The sequence below is a fragment of the Palaemon carinicauda genome, chromosome 3 (assembly GCF_036898095.1).
Source record: "Palaemon carinicauda isolate YSFRI2023 chromosome 3, ASM3689809v2, whole genome shotgun sequence".
Lineage (NCBI taxonomy): Eukaryota > Metazoa > Arthropoda > Malacostraca > Decapoda > Palaemonidae > Palaemon > Palaemon carinicauda.
Genome location: NC_090727.1, coordinates 7457535 through 7479188, shown reverse-complemented (window position 1 = coordinate 7479188; position 21654 = coordinate 7457535). Strand labels below are relative to the sequence as shown.

The window sequence follows — 21654 nt, the reverse complement described above, 5'->3', positions numbered from 1 at the left end:
GTCTTAAGTTAATTTTCACAGAAACCTGCGCAGAAATCTTCTTCAAAGTGAGTAAATAATTTAAGTACATCTTCAACAGAACTCTAAATTTTTCTAATTTAAATAACTAAGGAAATACAAGTCTCTCGCTGACTAAATTACTGGAACAATTTGTCGTAAACTGATCATAATGGTAGTTAACAATGAATCACTTGTAAATTATGAACACGCGGGGAGAACAGACTTAGAAGGAAAACGGTCATATCAATATGATTGTTATAATACAAAAGGACAGTAATTGGGCGTCTGGTAGCATAACGACGCCAACCATGGCTGGTGGGCTCTCTTAAGGGTTGCCCACTCACGACTTAAGCTTGACCTGAACTTAGACTTGGACTCGCTACCCTTGGCTTCCCAGTGGTTCATAGGCGTGCACATTGCTAGGGGTTATGAGGGCTTGTCTGGCCTCTGGGTAGCGGTGGCAGGTGATGCAACTGCATAAGGCCAGTTCTCCCTCTTTTTCGTCCCCGCTCCCGGGTGTACCTGTTGACTTTGAAACAAATTCAGTACACGTGTGTTTGGGTCAACAAATAGTTTACGTGACATGATTCAGCTCAAACTGCTTCTCACATTACCCGGGGATCATGGAGATGAGGTCATAGGTCGGCAACCGCCGCCCTACTTACTCATTTACCTAACCCAGTTGATGGCAGTTTGGCATTTGTCAAAATTCCCATAAATTATTTATTTCAAACCCCTTATACTGTGACAAATCCCCCTCCACCGGACTCAAGACGCTTCTGAGTCTGGCAGAATTCAAAACTACTTTAAAACAAAGATAAAGCTGTTAACTTTAGGAGAAAAAAAAAACTGAAAACTATTCTTCTTAAAAGTTTCCACGATCCTGGGGAAGCCTTGTTCACCTCCAACAAGGGTGAACAAGACTTAGATTACAAATTCATGGGTAACAAATTAACACACATCACAGTAAACAGAAACTGGTCAACAATTATCAATAAAAAATATTAAACTCGCGTATTAAACTCATTAAAGATACTCATCATCAGGAATACATGTTAAAAATCATTAACAAAAGAGCTAATTATTAATCAACACTACACATGTCTGTAATCAGGATATATTTATATATGAACATGTATGAATACTGGATATCTCATTAAGAAAACATATTATAATAATGAGGACAGTGACTGCAAAATATCAATTACAATTTATACAACAGAAAGTAACCTTTATATTTTAAATACTTAACTTGTCTAAATCGTGCAGTCCATAAGTGAATGCAGTCTTTGTACAAAGATACTGAATGCCCTCATATTTCAAGCCTACACTCTGGCTCATTCATCGGACTCTCGGTCTGAAAAAGATCTAAGCTATAGTACAAATACATTACATAGTCATTATGCTTCTAACTAGAAAAAAAAAATGCTAGAAAAACACTCTAGAATACATGATAAAAACGCTTCAAAAACAATTCCTAGGAAAATCATCAATACATTTGCACAGATCCTCAACATCCACTCTTCATAGATACTTGTGTATCTCTTGGGTATACTCGGATCCACTACAGGCATTACTGAATAGTGATAATAATAGTTAAGGATGGCCATAATATGCAAAGAAATCACAAGAAAAGAACATCATCATTAAACATCACCTACATCATTAAACATAATGAAATAGCATCTAATATCTTTAAACAGCTGTATCATAAATCGGTGCGCATTTTCATCAAACAGTTAACGAACTGTATTATGCTAATGAAATGTATCATCAAGCAAAGCTCTGTTCCTCCATTTGCAACACTTCTGCAGGCCTCTGCAGGTATCCATGCTAAAACAACAAAATGGTACTAGTACAACATCTCATTCGGGCAATACCTGTACTCTTCATGAGGTTAGACATGCCTGGGGCCCCTGGAATCACACCCACTGCTAGAGTGTTCCCAAACCTTCACAGTCATTGCGCGAATTCAGGTGGCGGTCATCCTCAAAGCATCTTGCTTTGAAGGCAACAAAACAACAGAACATATCTAATCTGGCCTCCTTTCCCCCTCAACTGGGGTCGGGTAGGACATCAAAAAGCATTTACAACGTAACATCAATCCAACCAGACGGTGAACAAACAAATCTAATCCCACATAGTTACAATAGCTAAGTCCAGAATTCCCTAGTCTGAATCTGTACCCGTCAACCTACAACAAGGGACATAAAAAACAGTAAGGGCATCTCAACGCCCTAGTACAGAAAATCTCTCTCTCTCTCTCTCTCTCTCTCTCTCTCTCTCTCTCTCTCTCTCTGTAAGTCCGCTCCCCTTTCAAGAAGGAAGTTATGATGACAACGTCATCTGGGCTATGTTTTCAAACTCTAAAGATGCCCAATCGTTCAAATTCCAAAGAGGGCAAAACTGCAGACACAGTTTGTGTCGGCGATTGCAAACACGCTTTCTGGCATAAGTTTCACAAATGAAACATGCACTTAGCACGCATTACCTTTCACAACACTCGGGTACTCTTATTATGTGTTGTCTTATTTCTTTCGCTTGTACTCAAACTAATCTGAACTCAAAATTTAGCAAAACCGAAAAACAATCATTCTAGAACATTTATTCATCCAGATTTGCCCTACATTATGCAAATAGGGGCTCTTGCGTTAGCAATCCATGAGAGAGAACTAATTTGAAATCAAAACTTCCTAGTGCAATTAAGAATAGGGAAAATGATTCCGATCAGATCTACGTTAAAACTCAAACAATAGAAATATGACGAGGTAAAAAAAAAAATTACGTTAAAACTGAACAGCCTACAATTTCGCTAAAGTCAAACTGTGCACAGTTCTTTTTATAATACATATAGATATGTTGGCATAAATTTTGTATTTTCAGTTCTATATCATTTGGGCTTCATATTTCAAATAAGAGATTAATCTGTTTGAGCATATTTGATTGTGAATAAGTTCAAGGGTCAGTTCTGTAAAGGCCACATAAGTTACTTGAGACCTCTTGTTGCCCGGTGGCAGATGAAGTAAAAAAAATTTGGGCTAAGGTGGGATCGGTAAAGCTGAGTTCTTAACTCAAAAGAAAAGTCTCTAATTTAACTGTCACTTAAGATATGTATGTATTTACATGTTGATATGTATGTATATGACTATGTATGTATGTATATAGATATGTATATGTATATATATGTAAAAATGAATTCTGTATATATGTATAGCATGTATATATATATATATATATATATATATATGTGTGTGTGTGTGTGTGTGTGTGTGTGTGTATAAAGTAGATGTATGGAGTACTTTATACGCAGATGGCATTATGATGTGTGTAGAGAAGCGAGTGGATCTATAGAGAAGATGGAAAAGGAATAGAACTGCACTGGAAGATTCGGGGATGAGGATAAGTAGGTCAAAGAATATAATAGTAATATTCCACCATTGAAGGGTTTAGGTTGAGGAAAAATAAAGACTAGGCAAGTTTAAAGTTCTAAAGTTCGTTCATGAATGGCAGAGGCAAGGAACAGGGACAATACCCGAGCAAGACAATACCCTAGAGCAGTGGTTCCCAATCTAAGGTTCGCAAAGGTAGTACTGGGGATATGTGAACTCAATTGAAATTTTCATATATAGGTAATTAAATAAGCATACTAAAAGAAAAATAATAATAATGTAATGTAAAGGCAACGTAACATACCCATGCTCTCATAATTATGGCAATATAGACATATCCTGATTATACAATCAATTTATTTTTCTTTTCTTTCTCTCTTTAGTCTTATAAGCATGTAACACTGTACATGAAAGTGACATGTTGGATGTCAGGAAATCACATTATGGCAGGACCCAAGCATTTATTCGTGTGAGATTAACAATCTGTCATGTCATGTGTTGAACGCGTACAGTCGGACCATGGCGTGCGAGCTCAGTCAGAGCTGATGTTCTGAACGCTGATTGATGCAACTTCGCTCATCCTTCAACGTTTTCACGCTTTGAACCGACAGTTGCATCCAAACGTTATTGCAGTTTTGGTCAGTCCGTAGTCAGTGTGTCTGTGTTTGATTCCCAAACCTTAATTATCTTAATACTTGGTTGTATTAACTACATCAGTGATTATTTATTATAAATATATGATCGTATGATGGCTCGGTGGGTAAAAACCAGAAGCATGTTAAAACGAGACAATAGTGACATAGAAGATAAAATTGCGTCCAAGTCGAGCGAAAAGACTCTGACCGTAAAAACCGTAAATAATGTAATGAATATATATAATTTTGATTGATATGTACATAGAGGCAGTGAAGGTAAACAGAAACCACAATGTATTATCTGTTATAAATTATTGTCCAATAAAAGTACGAGGTCAGCCAAACTTCGTAGGTATTTTAAAACTTATCATAAGGAGCATACTAACAAACCTGTTGAATATTTTCAAAGAAGACGGGATAAACTGCTTTCAGGACAAAATATTATTGAGAAAATAGCAACCGGGGGAGATGATAAGAATGCTGTCTGTGTTTCGTATAATGTTTTTCTTTTAATAGCAAAGAGCGGAAAACCACACGCAATAGCACAGGAACTAATTCTGCCTGCTGCCAGAGCAATCGCCTCTAGAATCCATGGAGACAAAGTATCAAAGAGTTTTGATCTCATTTCATTGTCAAATACCACTGTCAAGTAGCAAATAGAAGACATGTCTGACAGACTTAAAAATTAATTGGTGTAGAGAGTGATTAAAAGTCTGTATTATTCTTTACTATTAGATGAAAGTACAGATGCTGCTAACAGTGCTGATTTACTTGCATTCATATGATATGAATTTGATGGTACAGTTATGGGAGATTTTCTCTTTTGCCATTCTTTGTCTAACACACACAACTGGTGAGTCTATTTAATAGCTTGAATGATTTTATAATAGCTAATGAAATTAGATGGTCAAAGTGAGTAAGAGTCAGTATTGATGGGGTTACCACAATGTCGAGAAAGTAAACATGACTGAAGGCAAAAATCCAAGCTATAATACATTTATCAAGTGGACTCATTACTGCATACATGGAGAATCGTTGGTAGCCCCCTCCCCTCTCCCCCCCCCCAAAAAAAAAGAATAATTTAAGACGACTCTAGATAAAGTAATGAAAGTAGTTAACTTCATAAAAGCTCAGCCCTTAAATTCTCATTTGTCTTGCATTCTCAAGTACGGTGGTTGTCCCAAGGTAAAGTGCTTACCAGCATATATGAGATACGTGATGAAATAAAACTTTTTCTTCATTGTAAATAATTTAATGAGAAAGAATGGTTCAATAACTTCACGTGGCTAGCTATTGTGGCATACATGTCTGACATCTTTACATATTTGAATGACCTAAATTTGAGCCCAAAAGGGAGATCCATAACAATTTCTAAAGTTGACGATAAAGTGGAAGCCATGCGTAAGAAATTTGAATTGTGGTCTGAAAGTCTGCATAGTGATGTGTTTATATGTATATTACTGTATCTATCTATATATATATATATATATATATATATATATATATATATATATATATATATATATATATATATACAAATAAGTAAATGAAATTATGGAAAGGAAAAACTACCAACTGCAACCATCATCACTATTTCTTCCTCTTCCGACGCCATTGTCTGGGAAATTGTATGATGCCAGATCCAATGTTCACAACTGCAATTAGGGAACAGCACATCGTACGAAGGTGCTCCTTTCCTGGGGCCCCCAAAGCCATTAGGCCCTGGGTCTCTCCTCGTTCTCTTTGATGGTAAATAGGGCTCACCTCTCATTTCCTCTTGCCTCTTGAATTTGAGATAGGGAAGGGGAGCTACCGAGCGCCTTTTAATTGCTTCGCCCTCCATAAGTTGTTGTCACTGGTTCGGAATTTACGCCTTGTGTGTGTGTGAAGTCGATTATTCCTGGTTATTTGTTTTTTTATCTCGTCGGGTAAAGTTTTCTCTACCTTTCACAAGCTTACAAGAGACATTCATACGTTGGGTAATTTAATTAGTTTGATTAAGGGGGATTGCATGTGGATATGTGGAAAACCAAACATTTATTGGTTAAGGTATATTGTGCATGACCACCTATGATATTTCCCTCGTAATATTCAATTGGCTTTAAAAAGGTCGATCATTATTTCCTTATTTCCTTTCATCACTGGGGTATTTTCCATGTTGGAGACCTAAGGGTTGTACCATCCCACTTTTCTAATGAGGGTTGTAGCTTAAACTTGAAGTGATGATGATGATGATTATAATTGGTCTAATAGTGACAAAGCCTTTTTGATATTTCAGTGGTGGACTATTATCTAATGGTTAACATCATGTCCTCTCTCACCAGGCCCTTATTTTTCCCCGACCCATGTTTTTAGTAACGTAGATACTCGAGTTGAATCTCCATTAATCTTGGACCCTGTTATATATCTCATCCCCCTCACGTGAAACCATCATCCTGATTGTCCTCGATGTGCAGAAAAAATTTTTTTTATCAAGGTGAGAGTTTGTGTAACCGCACTACGTAAACACCACCCCTGGTCGAAAAACAATAATAGTAAAAATTGAGGTAGGGATGATGGACAAAAATAAGACAACCTTCATTCTTTCCGTGATAGATTCAACAGTAATTGCGTGTGGCGGTGAATGTCATAACAAGTGGTTGTTGTGAGTTTTTGCAATAAAATGTCTCTATCATATTTTTTGGAAGAAATAATATTGTTGTCATCTGAAGTGCGGTGCTCTATTACCATCATTTCTCTGATTTAAACTTTTTACTGGTGAATTTTTTAGGGTATCTATTTTTAACTTTATTTTTTATGAATTCCTACTGTTAAACTTGATTTTGCTGTATTTATGTCACATTGTGTTTATTTTGTATTCTATTTATTCTAAGGAAGATTGTTGAATAAGGTGATGGTATGTTTTCATACATGAAACTATGTTAATTTTAAAATATGGATAGAAATAATTAATGTAATGGCGAAACTCCTGCTTTACTTTTAGCATTTTTTATCCTCTCCTCTAAAATGTATTGTTTTTTTCTGTGGCAAAGACGATTCGCGTGCCTCGTCATTTCTTGTCGAGTTTCATTAGTATCTTGTGACTATTGTCATTGCTTGTGAAAGGGTCATGCCGAAAACATGTTTGCTGGTCTTATTAAATCTCTCAAACGGTTGGTTGTTGCAATTTATTTTTATACCACAACAAATATTTTCCATTTTTATTGTCATGATTGAGAAATCTTCATATAGGATTTATACTACTGTTACAATTGGAGGTTTTAATACATGTTCCTAATAGAGACTAATACTGCTGAAAAAATTGATACATGTGTCATTTTGTCAATGGATGCAAGTGATATATTCATAAATTATTTATTTGCTCTTGAAACTACAAGAAAATATATGTACTGTATCGTTTCCATATATTATGGAAAAAAATACGAACCTTTATTTTAAGAAACGCGGTTTCAGGATATTCTGCTCTGGCATTTCGGTAGCGCCTACTTCACTATTTTTTTAACTTTTTCATGTCTCAACTCATTTACGTTTATTATCTATAAAAAAATCAATGAATAAACTTGCAGCTCTGAGTGTCAACATCAGCTTAGCTATTTTTATATTCATACGATGTGGGGGCATGTTATTACAGGATAAATGTTCCAGTTAGATTAGGTTATTACATATTTAGAAAGAAAATAGATGTATTTGTTTAACTTATAATAGTAACAATTTTGATAAAATTATATATTTATTAGGTATGAGAAAATTAAGCTCTTTAATTCAATCTCGAAAGACGTAAAATATGTGATATTTAGGAAATTCATTTTGAAACTAGACTGTATTGAAACCGTTTATCAACACATTAGATGATAACTGAACCTCGAATCTCTGCGATCAACGAAGAAGCAATTTTTGACTTTGTTCTATTTAGTTCGATACAGGTGATTAAATCCAAAATAAATTTCCTTTTCAACGCCTTATGGAAATATGATACATTGATATCGGTTGTTTCTAAAAGTATTTCCAAGTTCTCTCTCTCTCTCTCTCTCTCTCTCTCTCTCTCTCTCTCTCTCTCTCTCTCTCTCTCTCTCTCTCTCTCAAAAGATCCTTTCCCTTGGTTAAAAAATCAATTTTTCACTCCACTAGCGCTTCTTCACTTCATCGTTTTCATCTCTTGGCACATGCAGCCTCCCCTTCCCTCCTCTCCCTCGTACCCATGATTCTTGAATATCGAGTTTGGTGGATGCGGGAATAAAAATCATGCTTCAATCATATTTTATTTTTATTCAGCAACTACAATTGCTGTGTTTATGACTGGCAATACTACTACTATTGTTATTAATATTATTATCATTATCATCATCATATTCTTAGCTAACATAATAAAGTATAGTTGAAATGAGTCTGTTCTGTTTCGAATATTGAAAAGAAACATTACTTATAATTCCCGTCTTTTAGAATCCAACTAACAAACCTCTAATCCCATAAGATTAGGAAGTGTGTGACACGATAGTAAGACTTCTTTCCAATGTCTGTCCACAGAGCCCAGCTACATTGCTTTCTGGCTCATGATGGGTAGTGGTAGCCTATTGGAGACGTCCCTGCCTGGTGATCTGCTGGACTGGGGTTCGAGACCCGTTCAAGCTCAATAGTTTCTTGTAATGCATGCAATATCACCATCCTTGTGAGCTAAGGATCGGGGTTGGCGGTTGGGAGAGCCTATAGGCCTACCTGCTAAGTCATCAAAAGTCATTGTCTGGCCCTTCATGGTGGAGAGGGTGCTTGGGCGCTGATCATATGTATATAAGGTCAGTCTTTAGGCATTGCCACTGTCCTTTGCCTCTGCCATTCATGAGCGACTGTTAAACCTTTAAATCTGTTCCGTAAGGTTTTTCCATGTTTAGCTCCCCTAATTTCCTCAAGTTTTTCTTTCTCCAAATGTCACTCTGTATTAAAGAACTGGGATTTTATGTTTTGTTGAACCAAATTGCTATAAAAATTACCATCATTATCATCTTTATCCTTTTAAAGCTCACCATAATTCTTCTAATTTATAGCAGACGTTCAAATATATGACCATCGATAGCTCTCGATTTTTTTTTTCGGCAATTTATATTAGATATGATTTATTTGCTGAAAATGTTGATATTGGAACGAGAAACCCAAGAAGGTAAAAAGATGCTAAAGTTTGTTTTATTTCCAGATTTTATTTGTAAATTATGTCAAATTAAGCAAAGTAAAACAAAAGAATGGTTCTCTCAACTCAGCCAATAACTTTTTAAACCAGAGAGAGAGAGAGAGAGAGAAAGAAAGAAAGAAAGAGAGAGAGAGAGAGAGAGAGAGAGAGAGAGAGAGAGAGAGAGAGAGAGAGAGAGAGAGAGAGAGTAAAAGCCTCACTGCAATTTAACAGCAGTCGTTTATAAATAGTTCTTATCTGAGAGATTCCTTCCAGATGAAGGCGCCAGTCGAAACCCTTCCCTTCTGGTTCGGAAGAGAACTTCCGTTTGAGGAGATACAATCAGTGAAATGGATTTCTTTATCAGGTTCGATACTTTAACCATCACGTAAATTGGACAAAGTGTCTGGCATGTACAGCAAGTAAACGCGGAGGTGATACTATGTTATTTAAGGTATTTCCTTTTATGGATTCGTGAATCATCTTGATTTCACTCCCGTAAATACCAGAACATGGAATGTTTACCAGTTATTAGTGACGTCAAGTTAAAACTGTGAGAGTTAGGTTATCAACAAATATTTTTTTTCATTCAACTAGACTCTAGTAGACTCTAGTTACTAGAGTCTACTTCGTAGAGTAATGTTTCATTTTGAACCAATATAACTGCGTTGGAGTGTACTAGTTTATATGCTTGCATTTGTACGCTAATCCTTAAGCTAACATCCTGCTCATTGCCATTGAGTTGATTATCTATTGCTGTATAATATGTATTGGAGTCAATCAACTACAATCATATTTTTTTCATCCCTCATCTACCTTATACTATATATCAATCATATTTTTTTCATCCCTCATCTACCTTATACTATATATTAAAATGAACCAGCTACCATTTATCATGACCATTTACTGGGTTAATGTTGTCTTAGATTTTAATTGCCATCTATGAAGCTGAAATTTTATAGTTTTTCAATTTTCAAACTGCATTTTACAACCATGTGGTGTATTCTATTCTTTGTATTAAAATCTGTCATCCATTTACCTACTAAACTCTACATAGTACTGAATCATTTCTTATAATATGATACACTTAATTAGTTCTTTGATGTGGTCCAAGGGTTAAATCTATTTTTAATAAATACCTTTATCTCAAGTATATCCATTGATCTCCAGATTAGCTAATTACCTGGTCACTTCATTTATTTCGGCTCCCCCTTAATAGCAATCTACCATTAACTCAAACCTGAATTATATTCTTGACCATCTCCTAGGAAATGAATTTGGTGAAGTTATATTGTTTGCGAAGTAAATGAAATTTACGCCTTTGGAGTTTAAAGCTCTTCCATCATTTAATAGCTTCAAACCAATATTTTCTCTCGAGATATTCCAGGTAAAGGACTGGAAGCTAGTATATCTCTTCGTGAGATTCCAAATATAGGTAAAAGGGAGAAAGATCATGGTTGAAACAGAGTCGTATCGCAGTTATTACTTTAAGTAAATACGTTAGAAATTGGTTCAATTATAACTCCTTTCTAAGAGTAGCTGCCTTTTTTTTCACTATTACTGACAAACCACTTTCAGCTTAGGAATTTCACTGTGCATTCGAGGGGGTTTTCCCCCTACTAAGAATAAATATCAACTTCAAGCAACCAGCACCTGATGAGAGGATAAACCTTATTAGATAGGCAGGGGGAGGGTAAAACAAAAATATTATTAGATGAATCTGTTCATTTGGAAAGACTTCTATGAGTCGCGGGTGAAGGCCCTTCATTATTGAAGCACTTCCAAAGGTCTCATAGAATAAGAGGAAATTTTTAGCCCGTTGACAAAATAATAGGAAGCCATGAAAACGAGGAAGGCTAATATGTCACGTTCTTTTTTGAAGGAAAGCAGGAAGATGAGTAGGCAAAATGTAATTGTGTTTCTTTTTGCAGGTAATGAAGTTGAGAACAAAGAGTCACAAAAAAGAGACAAGGAATATATATATATATATATAAAAATACTGTATACACCCCTGTGCGGCATGATTAAATGTAACACGATCGTTCTGAAAATAATAGAATCAAGAAAAACTTTATAATGATCAAAGCCATCAGTTATCCATTTCTCCCGTAAATACAAAACAATACAAAATATCAAACAGAAGATAACAGCACTATGCAAGTTATTAGAGAATTACATTAAAATATAAACTTATAAAGGCAGCATCAAGATAAATCATATAGATCGATGGGCAACCAAAGTTGCAGGCATATTTATTTAAAACCCCGCGATACGTAATAAAAAAACAAGGAACAAAATTAAAATTTGAAGTTGGAGACCAAGTTAGAATTAGGCAGGCCCATCATCGTTACTGCAAGCCAAAGGCCTATAAAACAAGGACAAAATATTTATGCAATAGCAACAAAGATAGAGCTATAACTAGCCAACTATTTTCACTAAGAGCTATGAGAGAGAAACCATATGGCCATCACACAATATATATCTAAGAACACCCTGGTGCAAGAAAAAAAAAAGGATAACCTCAGGACATGCCTTTAGCATCAATTTTATTTTTATTCCAGAAATGTGCAACTAAGGTGATGTGTTATTTGAAGCAAGGAGGTTTTCAAGACATACATTTATTGGTATACTTAAACTGACAAACTTTGAAGCGTGAGAAAAGCAGTACCTGGATATGTGAGAGAGGGGCGTTGACTTAAAATAAGAAGGATTTGACCCAGTGTAAGCACAAACAGGCGAACAGAGAACCTTATCCTCTTTGATGACTACTCAGGCCACTCTTGTTATAAGTGGAAGAGCATAATACATTCACCTATAAGCTACAGTTTAACCCTATGTGTTCTTTTCAGCCCGGCGATGTAAGCTCCGTTTTCACCTTAAAACCATAGCCATAAGAGTGGGGAGCTCATATTTTCGCCGTTTATGTATACAACAAGCAATGCTAGGTACTGAATGATAAGCAAAGATACAAAAGTAGCACCATAACATAATTAAAACAAACAATATATATGTGTATATATATATATATATATATATATATATATATATATATATATATATATATATATATATATATATATATATATATATATACTGTATATATATATATATATATACATATATATATACATATATATATATATATATATATATATATATATATATATATATATATATATATATATTGTATTTTTCCAAACATACACACCACGTCGAAATTAATTAAGAGTTTACTCTTATCATCTGCAATCCAGCCGGAATTTTCACCCCAAACAGACCACCCCAAACCTCTCTTCTTACCTGTGCAAATCTGACCTCTCTTGTTTACCCAGAATGCCCGAGGTGACGCTTCGGTCGACCTTCTCAGGTCGCCATTAGCCATTCTACACTGACCCCAAGAAAATTCAAGTGACAGTTGGGTCTATAGCGGGGATGGATGGGGAGCAATTACGTTATTGGGACATGGTAAGTATGTTACGAAAAATGCAATTTTCTTAGAAATTGTCATTTATTCCGTCACGGACATTTACGACGTCCCAAATAATTAAGAGCCTGGCAAATAGACCCCTGCAAGAGAGGTGAGGGATCAGAGGAGGGGGTAAGGCCTGTCGGGGAAAAGCAAAAAGAGGTATTAAAGAAATTAGGTTAACTAGGTAACGCTCACCCAGGGGACATCTCCTTCATGGTAGGCCAAGGGGATAGGGATTTGAGACGCTCTACCCCTCACCTCCCCATTCAGGCTATTTCGAGTCTGTCCACTCTTAGATCCTCTGCTTGGCGACCACGACGAGACCGAGCTTGAAACTACTTAAGGGAGCAGTCCTTCAGGTAATGAGCCGTAAATATTGACTGTCTAGTCCATACACCTGCCCTCAGCTGACTACCGCCATGTTCTTCTCGAAGCCCGACGAGGTGCCGATGCCCCAGATGTCGTGAAGTTTGGCAGGCCTGGAGGAAGTCTCCCCTTGATCAGATACGCCCTTCGGATTATCTCCCAGAGTCGGAAGGAGATTGTATTCTTAGAGACCGCCTTCTTCACTCTACCCGTCGTCATGAACAGTTCCCCGATATCTGGTCTGAGGGCGGAGGTCCTCGAGAGATACTTCCCCACCAGCCTCATTGGGCACAAGAGTAGGTCCTTTGGCGAACTTGTTGAAGCAGGGTCATCTACCGCCGGGTTCGGTGTTTTTCCCACGAAGGAGGGAATGAATTTGAAGACCAACTCCTTCCACCAGTAAGAATGGGAGACGTCTGCTTAGAGCCCATGAAGCTTGCCTACCCTCTTGGCTGAGGCCAGGGCGAGGAGAAACACTGTATTCAGGGTTAGTTCCTTGTTGGTAATTTGTCTCGGAGGCTCGAATGGAGGCCTTGAAGGTCCTGGGTCTGCAGGACTGCTCGAACCCTTTTACCAGCATCGAGAGGCACGTGGAGGAGCTTAGGTTAAAGCCCTGGAGGAGGAATACCTGGCCCAGGGAAGCTCGTAATCCCTTTACTGCTGGTATTGACATGCCCCGGTCAAGTCACAGTTGTACCAGGAACTCTTTGTCGCACCATTTGCCAAAAGTTGCCCATCTCGACTGGTATATGGCTCTCGAGGAATGTGTGAGATTCGAGGTCATCTGGGAGGCTGCCCTGTTGGAGTACCCTTCCCTTCTTAGCAAACGCTGTATAGCCTCCACACGTGAAGGGAGAAGTTTTGGAGGCCTTCGTGGAACCTCTGGAAGTGGGGTTGCCTTAGAAGATCTCAATGTAGGGGCAGGGGGCCACGGAGTTTCCCTTGTCAAGGACCTCAGGTCCGTGAACCACTCCTTTTCGGGCCACCACAGGGTTGTGAGAGTTATATTTGCCTGCTTCGCCCCCGAAGGCCATTTAAGGTCTGCCTTAGAAGGGAAAATGGAGGAAGGCGTACACATCGAAGCTGTCCCACGGGTGTTGAAACATGTCTTCCAGAGCTGCTGCTGGGTCCGGTACTGGTGAACAGAAGACCGGCAGCTTTGCGTTCAGCCTTGTTGCGAAGAGGTCCCAACACAGTGACCCCCACTTTTCTATCACTGCCCTTTCCACCTTCAGGTGGAAGGACCATTCCTCGGACAACACTTGCCCCTCTTGCTGAGACCATCCGTTACTACCTTCTTTTTCCTGGGATGTACCTGGCTGTCAAAGAGATTGCATTGTCCTCGGCCCAGGATAGGATTTTTACCGTCAAGTTGTAGATATGGCGGGTGTGTAGGCCTCCCTGTTCGTTTCTGTGGAGGGTCTACTACTCCGAGGACCACCGACCTCCAGCTGTTTTGTCCAGCAGGTGAGCTCCCCATCCCTCTCTGAATGCGTCCGTGAATAGAAGGACTTCCGGAAGAGGATCCAGGAGTGAAACTCCCGCTTGGTTGTTCCTTGGTTCCAACCACCACTGGAGTGCCTCCTTGGTTGACTGGGATGGGGAAACCTTTGGGGGTGGATACTGCATTGCTAGGGCCTGTACCTCTTTCAGGTCCCACTGGGCCAGGCGCAGCATCAACCTACCCTTGGGCACAAGCTTCTCAAGGCACACCAGGTGGCACACTAGCCTCTGCCACACACCTTTAATGATGCCGGTTTTCCCCGATGAAGGACTTCGCCATGCTTTCCAGATTCCCGATCCTCACCTTCATCAGGAAAGCCCTGGCTTGCACGGAGCATATCTCCATCCCCAGGTACACTGTCCTCGTAGTTGGGGAGTGTCGTGACTTCTCCCAGTTGAACACTACCCCCAGTTTCGTGCAGAAGGTTACTAACTCATCTCCCCTGTTCTGACAACTGTTCTCTGGATCCTGAGAGAAGTAACCACCTGTCCAGATACCTCAATAGTCTTATCCCTCTCTTGTGGGCCCACTGGGAGACCAGGAAGAAAACTCTGCTGAAGACCTGAGGCGCGGTCGACAGGCCAAAGCAGAGGGTACGGAACTGGAAGACTGCTTATCCCCACTTGAACCTGATGAACTTCTTGCTGGATGGGTGCACTGGAATCTGGAAATATGCATCTTTGAGGTCTAGGGACAGCTTGAAATCCCTTTCCCTGATAGATGTCAGGACTGTCCTGCCTGTTTCCACCTTAAACTGAGGCATCCCCTTACTACTGGAGGGCACCGGGAGAGGGGCCTCACCCCCTACTTTCACTTGAAAAAGTAGCCGTTATGTGCTCCTCTGTTGGTAGGAGCTCTGTGTCTATTTCCGCTGTGGCTGGCCTTTGCCCTCCTGAGAGAGGCTGAGTTGGAGCGCCCCCCACCCAGATGCTGAAGCCTTGATGAGGATGGGGGGCATAGAGATTAGCAGCTGGGCTCTAATGAACAGTGGGAACTACTTTCCCACTGGACCTCGGTGCCCAACTGTTGATCCAACTAAATCAGTCAGCACTTTCTCTTTTCCTTTTGGTTATTTCTTTTTTTTCTCCCATCTCTTCCTTTAGGGCTTGAACTTGTTGACGACTTTGGCTTGTTTGATTATACTTTGGCTGCTGCTTTGGCACAGTGTGGGATGGACGGCATTCCATCTTAACCTGTGCCAATTTAGACGCCATCACCCTCTGGCAGACCCCATTGGGTGCAGACCCAGTCTGTTAAGAGTCGGGCTCCAGTGATCCGGTTGTAAGTCACTCATATTTGCGGGTAATGGGTGACGCCAGGCATTGGAGTCGCCGGTGGGAGGGGTTACCCCACTGACCAGTGTACGCCCACCTTGAGAGAGGCAGCCCCTCTCTAATAGAGGACTGGTCCCTGCTGAAGCCTTTTCTCGTGTTGGGCCACATGGGATAGGAGGACTGACATCCTCCGATAAGAGGTGTATAACCTGGCTTGCTCATACCAAAAAAAATACCCACAAACATGGACCTCGGTACAGACAGCTCCAACTCGGGTTCTAATATTGTAACGTTGGAACCTTATATGCGTTATGGAAAGAATGATAAGAAAACACTAGAGAAGAAGAGAGAGAGAGAGTGAGAAATGATGACGGTACAGAAAGATATAGAAAAGTAGAAGTATTACCTTGTCACTATGAAGTAGTGAATTATGAAAATATTTTTATCTTAGAATTCGGAAACGGAAGAAATGAGCATGTAAATGTTTTCAAAGCTAACAGGGAAATATTCACTTTGTGGAGGGCAGCCAAAAATTCTACCCCAGGGAAATGGAAGTCTCTTGATAGAGACACTATCCCCATTACAAGGTGAAAGGTTTAAAACAATTACAACATTGGATGGTCATAGTGTAAAATGCGTTTCGCACCCTACTTTCAACCAGAGTACAGGTGTGATATATACTCCAGAATTGCTGGATATAGAGGAAAAAGAAATTGAGGACGAATTGAAAAGTCAAGGAGTCGTAAAAGTAGTCAGAATGAGATAGAGAGTTGGAGAACAATGTATTCCTCTTGCTACTTTGATTATAACATTTAATCAATGTAGATTACCAAATGTTATTAAAGCTGGTTGGCTATCTTTGAAGGTGAAACCTTATATCCCTTCACCATTGCGATGTTATCATTGCCAAATGTATGGCCATTTAAGCCAGAAATGCAAGGAAAAACTAAATAATAAGCCAGCTACAACTTTGGAAAAAATAGTCATGGGGTATGCTTAGAAAATCCAAATTGCATACATTATAGGGAAGCACACCCAGCTACATCTAAAAGCTGTGTTAAGTTTATTTTTGAAAAAGAGATTCAGGCCATTAGGACCATGGAAAGGGTTACTTTTAGAGAGGCTCGTAAAAGAGCTCTTGAAAAGCAGATAAGACCAGGGCAACCTTTTTCAATGGTTCTGAAGAAAAACTTGCCAAAGCACCCAGACGAAAATTATATTACCACTTCTAATATAAAAAAAAAACATGTGAAAGTAATTAAAGAGGTTGAAAGTCCCATCGAAAATCTATATCCAAAAATTGTAGAAAAATCAAAACAGATACTTAAAGATCTGAAAGGTATTAAAAATAATCTACTTCCATTCTAAACAATAGTACAAACCTCTCAGGCCGTGTCCTTGCCTGATCTGATGGAGGTTCCACTTGAAACCAATTTACCCGGTGTACCTGTAGTGGGGACGGTGAAAATTCACCCCAAACCCACCACCAGTGTTAAAGGTAAATGGCCAATATAGGACTGGAACAACCGAAGTTAGCAATGCCCTGGCTGACCATTTTTGTAATGTATCATGCAAGTGTGAAGCAGCTCCTGGTCACCAGTATAGGAGCATTGAAGAACAGAAAGTTTTAAATCTTGCAACAAGAAAGCAAGTCATACAATTCTCCTTTTACTGAAAAAGAGGGTTTGATTCTGCACTTGCTACGTGTAACAATACAGCCCCTGGACCCGATGGAATTCCATATGCAATGATTAAACACGTACCTTTTAATACAAAGTTATTTATTTTAAGCATTTTTAATAGAATATGGCATGATCATAGTTATCCAAGTGTTTGGGAACTAGCCATTATTTTAGCCTTTTTAAAACCCGGTAAGGACAAGTTTTTAGCAGCAAACTACAGGCCAATTGCATTGACATCTTGTTTATGCAAAATCATGGAGAAGATGGTCAATGCAAGACTGATGTGATACCTTGAAAAGAAGGGTATTTTATCACCCATTCAATGTGGATTCAGAAAAATGCACTCGACTGATGTGCTGATATGACTTGAGACCTCCATTCGTGAAGCCTTTGCTTCCAAACAGCACCATGTGATAGTCTTTTTTGATCTTGAAAAGGCATGTGATACCACATTCAGATATGGGATATGGTATACTTGAAAGAATCCATGAGTTTGGATTAGGAGGAGAGCTACCACTATTTATTCAGTCATTTCTCTCACATAGAGGTTTTCAAGTGAGAGTTGGGGAAACTCTATCAGAGAGTGTGCTGAGTGTAACCTTTTTGCACTAGCAATTAATGGGATATCCTCAGTCATTCCCGGGATGTTCTCGCAACATTATTTGTAGATGATCTCTCCATATCATTTGCTGGAACTAGAATGGCAATGTTTGAAAGAAAATACAACTCTCTATTGACAAAATTATCCAGTGGGCCGATATGAATTAAGTTCTCGTTAAATAAAACTACAATTGTCCATTTCTGTCGTATCCAGGGAGTACATCAAAGGTCAACAGATCCCATGTGCAAGTGAAGCTAAATTTTTAGGGTTGATATTTGATTGTAGGCTTACATGGGTTTTTCACTTAAAAGCATTAAAAGCAAAATGTCTTGAGGCTCTGAATCTTTTAAAAGTATTGTCCCATACATCATGGGGGGCAGACCGCAATACTATTTTAAAATTATACTAGGCCTTGATTTTATCCAAAATTAGTTATGGATGCGAAATATACTCCTCAGCCACCCCAAGCCCATTAAAAATATTAGATTCTATACATCATGCTGGTATTAGATTGTCCACAGGAGAATTTAGAACTTCACCTATCACAAGTCTCCTTGTTGATGATGTGGAGTTGCCTCTAGACCTTTACCAAATGTCCTCTATTATTTGGTATTGGGTTAGATTGCAAAGACTCCCTAATTCTTTAGCCTTTCAGACTGCAAGACTTGTAAGGCACTCATCATACTTTGAGTTGCACCCAAAATCTCCTCAACCTTATGGGTTTTGGGTGAAACAATTATTAAACAATCTGGATATAATTAGAATTAAGGTGCTTCCATACAAGGTATCCTCAACGCCTCCATGGAAATTACCTGACGTATCTTTTTGTAAATACTTTATTGGAGTTAAGAAGAATGTAACAGACTTAGAATCCAGGTCTCTTTTCATGGAACATGTTGCAGAACATAAGGGATCGATTTTTATATATACTAATGGCTCCAAATCTGATGCTGGCATTGGATTTGAAGTACATAGTAATAATTTTAATTGTAGAGGTGCACTTCCTCTAACAGCTTCCATATTTACTGCCGAACTGTATGGCATACCAACTGCTATTGAGAAAATAGCTTTGGAAAAGGAGGGTAATTTTACAATTTTTAGTGATGCAAGGAGCATTCTTCAAGCTTCTTTAGAAGTTTTTAATGCTAGTAACCCTCTAGTTTTAAAGATTTTAGAATGTCTTTTTATTATTGGACGGAGAGGTATAACGTTCGATTTTGTTGGGTTCCAGCACATGTAGGTGTGTCTGGGAATGAGAAGGCAGATTTACTGGCAAAGAATGCTACCAAGGAGGTATCCCATTCCCTGTAATGACTTCTTACCTTACATCAAGAAATTGGTTTGTAATAAATGGCAACAGCAATGGGATAAGTCAAGATGGCAATAAAATGAGGAAAGTAACAAATGTCATACCACCTTGGAGGTATAAAATGATACCCTGAAAATGGGAGACGCCATCTTCATATTGGTCACATTTGGTTGACACATGAGTTTCTGCTGAAGGGGCAACACCAACTGTATTGCGAGGACTGTTTTAGTACCTTTAACAGTGAGGCATTTGTTGACTGAATGCCCTAATTATAATAACCTAAGAAATAGATATCTCTTTGAGGCTCGAGGTGAGGATAACTGGTTCATCTTTGCCAAGATTCTTGAACATGATGCGTCCTACTATGCGAGCGGCATTTTTAGATTTATTTCAGAAGGTCCTCTGAAAACTATTTATCTATTATAATGACGTCTTAACTTTTATGGTTTTAATTAAATTCTCTTTTATTTTTCATATATAATAAATGCTATTGGCATCAATGACCTTAGATGTCAGGATGCCAGAAAACTTAAAATCAATCAATCAATCAACCCCCACACACCCATAACATTTGATGTACGTGGTCTTCCTGTGCAACCTTAGCATTCTGCAAGAACCACTCAACAGCCCAAAGTCTTTGTGCAGGTGTCTGGAGAAGCCAGAATACCTTCACAGGTCATTACCTGAAATATTGTACTCGCAGACCCTAGGACTTATTGCGTGCTCTTGCGGCATCTGTTATTCTCTGTTATAAGGGCATGAAATGTTGATAAAGTCAGAACATATTTGCACCTGGAGTACTTCCTTATATCACATCCTAATGCAGGTAAAAATAACTAGTTCTTAATTATGAATGTATTTACTGTATCTCATATTATGATGCATACATGTTATTTAGCTTAATCTCTTAGTCTGAACCTAGATGGCATAGACACTACAACCTCGCCTCTCTGTGTTCTACTTTTGCATAAAGCCTGGATTTACTATTGTAATTTTTTCAGAGTGACCGCCCTCTTAACGGAGACTCCCCCCCCCCCATGAGTAAAAACCCCCATTTAAATGACACGGAAGTTTGTATCTGCATAGGAACATACTACAAATATCAAGAATTTGTGTTTTTTCTAGTTAAACTAACCCAGAGTCATTTAAGCTAAAGTCGCGCCTCAACCACCCCATAAGTCCTTTGCATCACAGTAGCATGTAATGCTGCCCATTTTGTTACCAGTTAACCTATGGTTGCAACTGGCCCCATCTTATCTTTTTTGTCTGGTCGTATAAAATTGACATTAGGAGTCCTTCTACATGACTTGGCTTTGTTTATCTAAGAAAAATACAAATTTTTAAATTTGTATTATTACTGTAGCGCAGCAGGATCCTTCGTTTTGATACATCGTACTAGTTTCTTCTATTGTAGCACCTACATAAAGTGACTGTCGATTATAAACCGCTAAAACTATGGTTTTCAGAAACATTAGCTTCATGTAGACTATACTGACAAATGACCATAAGAACGTGCAATGTATTGTCATACGTGCGATATCATGAAATAAGAGGATGAGAATCTTTTTTTTCATTTTTGTAGTGTGATTTTGCATTTATTGGATAATTTGCTTATTTTTAATAATAATTTTATAATAATCATAACAAGTTTGCTAACCATGCTTATTTGTTTTTATTTACAGTACTTCTTGACCTTGTGATCTCGACCGAAATCTGTTTTTAAAGTTTTCAATTGTTCTGTAAACAATGGATTTTCTTATCGTTTTTAATGTACAGTATAATTTTTCATACTTTCATCTGTATGATATGTGATACTGTAAAAACAGTATATGCCCTACTGTATTATTTTCCGAAAGATATCTATTGGAAATGTAGTGAAATAATCTTTATTCTAAAGTAATTATCCTTCATATTTAATGAAACAGAAGTACTGGAATTGATTTAGAAATCACCTAGCTACTTTGTAATGTTACAAATCTTTATTTTAGTTGCTTTAAAAAATATATTGGTAAAATAATATCATTAATTCTTATGTCAAAAGGTTAAATAAATAATCATATAAACAAAACATAAAAATTTAATAATCAATTACTTATAGAGAATGGTAAAAATAAACAAAAAATATTCATTTAACAACCTGTACATTTTACCCTTCAGTAAAGATCCATTGTGTTAGTAAGTGCATTAATGATAAAAATGTCCAACAAAACTGAAATAGCAACCTCTTTAGTAGCATTTTACTACTGCATATGAGAATTGAGACT

General features: G+C 38.1%; 1 long non-coding RNA gene across 1 annotated transcript in view; it reads left to right on the top strand.

Annotated features, from left to right (window-relative positions):
* LOC137638201 (uncharacterized) overlaps positions 1–21654 on the top strand; it is a 68101-nt gene that overhangs the window by 27348 nt on the left and 19099 nt on the right. The window lies entirely within an intron of this gene.